Raw genomic sequence first — 7,243 nt, forward strand, 5'->3', positions numbered from 1 at the left:
GTTGAATATTATAGTCTTGATAATGATGTTATCTTAAAGCAATTAATTGCTCTTGCTTATAGATTATCTACTTTTTTATTTGTGAAAAGAAATCAAATCAAATTGCATCAAATTGCAATGATTTTCCAGTAAGTTCCATTCCTGAAATCTTTATTTATGTTGACCCGATCCCTCGCTCCTCCACGGGGTCATCTAACAAACTTGACTTTAGCTAAATTAGCATATAATGTTGCTTAAAATGGTGCCACGGATTCCCAAAGGGGAGATTACGTACACAAGTTGGCAAAGACTTGTTAAATACAGTACTGAAAAAAAGAGGACTTGAGTAATTGCATATGGTGTTTTAAAGGGGATTTCCACTGATTTTTCAAATTTTCTGAATTCTAAATGGTTAAGATGTAAACAGAGTTGTTCCAAGTGGTTTGATGTGAAACGCTCTGTTCTAGACGAACTTACTGAGTCAGTTGTATCCAGTGGTGGTGATAGGAACCAGGTGCCTTAAGAGATAAATGTTTCTAAAAGCTACCTCACAGGAAGATATTACAAGAAATGGAAATGATGAATGAGAGTTTGTTGTACGATAGCTGATTGGTTTGATTTTAGCCTAAGACATACCAAAACATTGTTTTTTACAGATGTTCACTGTGGATTGGTACAAGCAGGATGCTGTAAGGCAAATTAGTCCCCAAAGTAACTTATTTTTTTCAGATTTGCTGCTATTTTACTATGAACAACATATAAAAACCCAGAAGATGTGTAGGTTGAATGATTTGGATTGCAAATAAATGTATGCATTACGACCCCTGGTTCCTGAAAGAGTCAGAAAGTTTCACTAGGAGCCATTTCACATCACACCTCTCTGAATAACTTTGTTTACATCTCAATGAGTGCGTTTACATGCACTTAATAATCTGATAACTGCAGAAAATCAGATTTTGTCAGTAATGCAGTCAACATGTTTACATGCACTTAAGTAATCAGATAATGGGAAGCTCCTGGTCTACATGAGTCAGACAGTAATCGGATTTCTGCTCTGCAACCAGCCAATAAACTCACAGAAGAATACGTGACGTAAACATAACGTAAAAACTCCATGACGCTGCTTTTTTTTTAAACATTGCATGATTTTACTTGAAAATATGAACATAGATCATCTAGAAGATGAAGAATATTTAAATCCTTTATTTCGTGTTTGGTTTCAGCGCTGCTCCAAAAGTGTTTTGTTGCCGTCTTGCGGCAACGCTGCTGATACCGCCGTCTGTTCTCGCGCATGTGCAGACTGAGAAATCTGAAAGAAATCAGAGTAAGAGTCTACATGCTCTGAGAAATCTGATAACTGAGCAAAAATCCAGCTCTCTATCGGATTTCTAGATCGGAGTATGGTGTTTACATGACCATTTGTATAATCAGATAACTGGAGAAATCAGATTATGATCGGATTATTGAGTACATGTATACACACTCACTGATTAAAATGCATAGATTTAAAAAAGCGGTAGAATTCCCCTTTAAGGCCAGAGCACACCAACTGAGCAAGCCCCAGCTAACACAGACTAAACGTTTGTGTCATGTTTGATTGTTGTGACAATCTATAATGTTCCCTTCCAATTGACTCTGGTTTTCCTGGACATTCTTAAAGCAATTAAAATCGTTAGGATGTCTGGTGCTCTGGCTTTTAGATGTGAACTCTGCAGGAGGGGAGAGCTCTTCTGGCACTGGGTTGGTGTCCACTGCCTTACAGAGTTGTTGTCCGTGGTCACAGCCTTCTGTCACGACTGTAAATTAACAGGGCCTCCTGGGAAGCTGCCCATTGGAGCTGGCCTGCGTGCGCTCATCCTCAGTCACAGCCAGAGAAAGGACCATCACCCACAACTGCGTCAAGATGCCAAAACTTTCACTCAGTCCAGAGACGGATTCAGCCTCGAGGCGCAGACCGGAGGAAAAGTGTTTGCTCGTGCTCATCGTATCCAAGTTCACCGTGCCATCCAGGATGCTGGCATTGTTTTCTTTGTTGAGCTCATTTTGTTGCCTGTGGATCTTGCGTGAGAGTTTGGCTGTGCCAAGAGCCGGCGTGCGTTCGCTTAGAGTAGAGGCTCGAGTAGCGCTTTTCCTTTGAGTGGATAATTCTCAGTTTACTGCTGTTTGTTTTGCACATTCTTCATCTTTGCACATTACTATCATGGTGGCAATGCTATGCTCAAGCGAGCAGAATCATGTAAGGGTTTACCTGGAAAAGAAAGAGAAAAATTATGAAGTACCTATATAGATATATACAGATTTAAATACTTATAAATATATGAATTACATATTGATGTATACCCCATGAGCACAATATTATTGGATGTGTAAGACCATATTAGATTTTATTTATTTTTATTGCTATAAGAATATTAAGTATTTAAAAATGTTGGATAAAGTACTGGTATGGGATATGAAAAAAAAGACCAAAACACTGTTGAAGCGTATAGGTGGTTCAGTAATTCAGTAGGGAATCTGTTTGTATTTCCATGTATATGATCATGTGGATTTTTACTGAGATTTTTCCATGGTTGCTGTGAGGTTATGTGATAAGGTGGTTTTAAGGCCCTGTTACGTATTGTGTTGTACATGAGGCCAAACCTTCTCTCTCTCTCTCTCTTTCTCTTTCTCTCTCTCTCTCTCTCTCTCTTTTTCTTGGTTTGATTGCTCTTTCTCAGTCTCTTTATCTGTCTCAAGTCTCTCACTCTCCTTTTCTCTTGGTGTCCTCTTTTAATGGCTCTGTCTCAGCCTATTTCACTTTCGATCTCTCAATCTCTCGCTCTTGAGCTCTCACTTTCTCACTCTCTCTCTCTTTCTTGGTTTGATTGCTCTTTCTCAGACTCTTTATCTGTCTGAAGTCTTTCCCTTTCCTTTTCTCTTGGCCTCTCACTCTTTTAATGGCTCTGTCTCAGCGTATTTCTCTTTCAATCTCTCTCAATCTCTCGCTCTTGAGCTCTCACTTTCTCACTCTCTCTCTCTTTCTTGGTTTGATTGCTCTTTCTCAGACTCTTTATCTGTCTGAAGTCTTTCCCTTTCCTTTTCTCTTGGTCTCTCACTCTTTTAATGGCTCTGTCTCAGCCTATTTCTCTTTCAATCTCTCAATCTCTTGCTCCTGAGCTCTCAGTTTCTCACACTCTCTCTCTTTCTTGGTTTGTTTGCTCTTTCTCAGACTCTTTATCTGTCTCAAGTCTCTCACTCTCCTTTTCTCTTGATCTCACACTCTTAATGGCTCATTTTCGCTCTTTCTCAATCTCTCGCTCTTGAGCTCTCACTTCCTCACTCTCTTGATTGCTCTCTGTCTCTCTTAACAGCTCTGTCCCGACCTCTCCCTCTCTTTCTTTCTCTCATTCTTGCTTTCTCACCTTCTCTCCCTCTCCATCTCTCACTTTTAATCTTTAACAGCTTCTCACTCTTTTGATTGCTTTCTCTCAGTCTCTCGATCTCTCTCATTTCAGGCTCTCTATTTCAGCTACTTTCTCTCTCTCAATCTCTATTTCTTTCTCACCTTTTTTCACTCTGTCTCAGATTCTAGCTTTTTTACTCTTTTTCACTCTTTTGACTTTTTATCCCTCTTTCTCTCTCCCTTTGTCTTTATCTCACACTCTTTCTTTCTCTGTTCAATTGCTCTCTCTCAGTCTTCTTATCTGCCTCAAGTCTCTCACTCTCCTTTTCTCTTGGTCTCTCACTCTTTTAATGGCTCTGTCTCAGCCTCTTTCGATCTCTTTCTCAATCTCTCGCTCTTGAGCTCCCACTTTCTCACTCTCTTGATTGCGCTCTCTCTGTCTCTCTTTTAATGGCCCTGTATCCCAACCTCTCCCTCTCTTTCTGTCTCTCATTCTTGCTTTTTCACCTTCTCTCCCTCTCTTTCTTTCTCTCACTCTTGATCTCTAACAACTCCTCACTCTTTTTATTGCTTTCTCTCAGTCTCTCGATCTCTCAACCTCTTTTCAGGCTCTCTATTTCAGTCTCTTTTTCTCTTGATCTCTCTATTTTCTTCTCACCTTTTTTCCTTTGTATTTTCCTAATTGCTCTGTCCCAGCCTCTAACTTTCTCTATCTTTCTCTCTCTCTCTATCTCTCTCTCTCTCTCTCGTCTCTAACAGTTAAAAGGAGACACCCCAGCAGGCCTTAAGTCAATCCGCATGTGGAATGAAGCTTTTTCTTTTTTTGTTTTATTTAATGTGTTAATGTCTTGATGGGCATGCTAATATATATGCTTAAAAAAAGAAATGCTTAAAAAAAAACATGAAAACCGAGCTTGATAGATTTCGTTCAACATGAGTGAATACTGTGTACTGGTATAAGAGACTAACCACGAGCGGTCAAAGCACAGAGAAAACCATCTTAATCATCAGAAAAAAAGAAGCTTCAGTATTTTGCCGTTTATAAACTTGAAGTGAATAATATTTTTTGAAACCACTCAAAAGTCAGTATTTATGATTAAAGTGTAAACTATAGAGAGTTATAATATGTATATGGACCTATATTTCTCCACATTTGAAAACGACAACGTGTAGAGGCAAACGTCATTGCTAGGACCCTCCTCTTCATCAGCCTTCTGCGAAGACCATCTGGAAATATTTTGGTTTTCTTTGGGCACTGCACCTGTCCATCAGGAATGTGTTCATTCATAAGCAAAGGTTAAACAGTTTTTCCTTTGTTTATACTGCTACATGTAATGTTTCCAGCCACTTGACCGATATGGTGCTATTCAATAGAGTGTGTGTGTGTGTGTGTGTGTGTGTGTGTGTGTGTGTGTTTGTGTGTGGATATGCGTGTGTGTATTTACTTAATAATGACCACTGCAAATGTGTAAGACCAGTAAAACCTTACCCCAGATAAATCATATCAGCAGCAAAGTAAATGTATAAACTCTGTAAAGAGGAAAGCAGAATTCATACTGAATATTCCTGGATTTGTGTGTGTATGTCTGTTTGTGAGAGATGATTCCCTTTGCCCCTGTATGAGTGCCATAGAGGAGGCCATGGAAACTAAGGAAAACTTAAAAGGGGAATTCCACTGATTTTACAAAATTTCTGCATAATTCAATCATTAAGATGTAAACAAAGTCATTCAGAGTGGTTTGATGTAAAATGTGTCGTTCTAGAAAAACGTATAACTTATTTTTAAATATATTTGTTGTATGGAGAGGTACATACAGGGCATCGTAAGGCAAAATAGCCCTCAAATGAAACTCATTAAGAATATTTTTTGGATTTAACACTATTTTGTACCAACATTACATATGAAAGCTCAGAACACGTGTAGGTTGACGGGTCGTTTTGGACAGTAAATAAAATGCCATTGTAGGTTCCTGTTACACCACTGTGAAGAAATCTGAGTATGCAGGTTTCTCCACCGTTTCACATTTAAGACATGACTGTTTCTGTCTCACTGATTGGATTTTGTAAAATGTAAGAAAAATCAGTGAAATTCCCCTTTAAAGAATGTTCATTTTTGGTTTATTGGTTTTGGAGACTCATAGAACATCTCTATTCTACATTCATGTTCGCAGATGTTTCCTTGCCAGCACCTAGGAAATCTCTTTCCTTTCGTTTCTTCTCCCCGTCTCTTTACTTCATCTCTCTCTTGGTCCCTGCAGAACTGCATCCCTGTATTTGGTGTGTACTGTCTCTAGATTGTTGTGTAAATTTAACATGGGATAATAAATTATGTGCATTAAAACTAACGAGCGTTTTGGTACAGACCTTTGGAGGTCATACTGATTGACCTTGACGGTGGTTAGCTCAAATGCTAAGTGGAACTGGCCTCCACTCACTCAGCTGAGCGAGTAAATGAGCTAACCACACCTTCCGTGAACTGGATGGTTGAAGACGTTGACTTACTGCTCTTAGATCAACAGAGCACAAGGCTGAGTAAACATGCAGGACGCGGGAAAAAGCACATTAGAGTTTGTCTATCTAAAGGGGAATCCAACCAAAATTTCTGTATAAATCAATGGTTCGGTTGTAAACAAAGTTATTAAGAATGGTTTGATGTGCTTTGGGTAATTGTAGACTCAGGTTTCTTTACAGTGGCGGTGATGGGAACCAGGGGTCACAATGTCAACAACTCAAAATATATTTACTATCCAACATGACCAGTGACCCTAAACATGTCTTGTGAGTTTTAACATGTAATGTTGATAATGGCAAAATAGTGGTTAGGCTTTCTTTGAGTACTATTTTGCCTGCATGTAGCACTCAGCCATTAATGGATATACAAAAAAAACCATTATTTTAGGCCAACATCGTATCTCAAAACTATTGTAAAACAACGTCTCGGACATCAGGTAACCCAGTTTTAATCATCTCATTTAATAACTGTGAGGGAGCTTTTATAGGCCTTAAATTCTTAAGATATGAAGTTCCCATCACTGCCACCATGAATAATTCAGACTGGGTGAATTTCACTACAGTGGAGGATTTCATGTCAAACCATCTTGAATGACTGTTTACATCTTAACCTTTTAATTATGCAAATATTTTGAAACATCAGTGGAATTACCCTTTAAGAAAAAACATCTATTTGGTCTACTAAAAAATATATAAACGTTCAGTCAGCGTGTTGTACCAGAGATTAGAGATACATTAGTTTTTACTGTTAAAACCACATAGAAACACTCAGAGCAGGTATTTGGGTGGTGGATCATTCTCAGCACTGCAGTAACACTGGTGTGGTGGTGGTGTGTTAGTGTGTGTTGTGCTGGTACGAGTGGATCAGACACAGCAGCGCTGCTGGAGTTTTTAAACACTGTGTCCACTCACTGTCCACTCTATTAGACACTCCTACCTTGTCAGTCCACCTTGTAGATGTAAAGTCAGAGACGATAGCTCATCTGCTGCTGCACAGTTTGTGTTGGTCATCCTCTAGTCCTTCATCAGTGGTCACAGGACGCTGTTGTCTGGATATTTTTGGTTGGTGGACTATTCTCAGTCCAGCAGTGACACTGAGGTGTTTAAAAACTCCAGCAGCACTGCTGTGTCTGATCCACTCAGACCAGCACAACACACACTAACACACCACCACCATGTCAGTGTTACTGCAGTGCTGAGAATGATCCTCCACCCAAATAGTACCTGCTCTGTGAGGGTCCTGACCACTGAAGAACAGGGTAAAAGGGGGCTAACAAAGTATGCAGAGAAACAGATGGACTACAGTCTGTAACTGTAGAACTACAAAGTGCACCTATATATTAAGTGGAGCTGATGAGTGAAGAAACAAGG

The sequence above is a fragment of the Colossoma macropomum genome, unplaced genomic scaffold (assembly GCF_904425465.1).
Source record: "Colossoma macropomum unplaced genomic scaffold, Colossoma_macropomum, whole genome shotgun sequence".
Classification (NCBI taxonomy): Eukaryota; Metazoa; Chordata; class Actinopteri; order Characiformes; family Serrasalmidae; genus Colossoma; species Colossoma macropomum.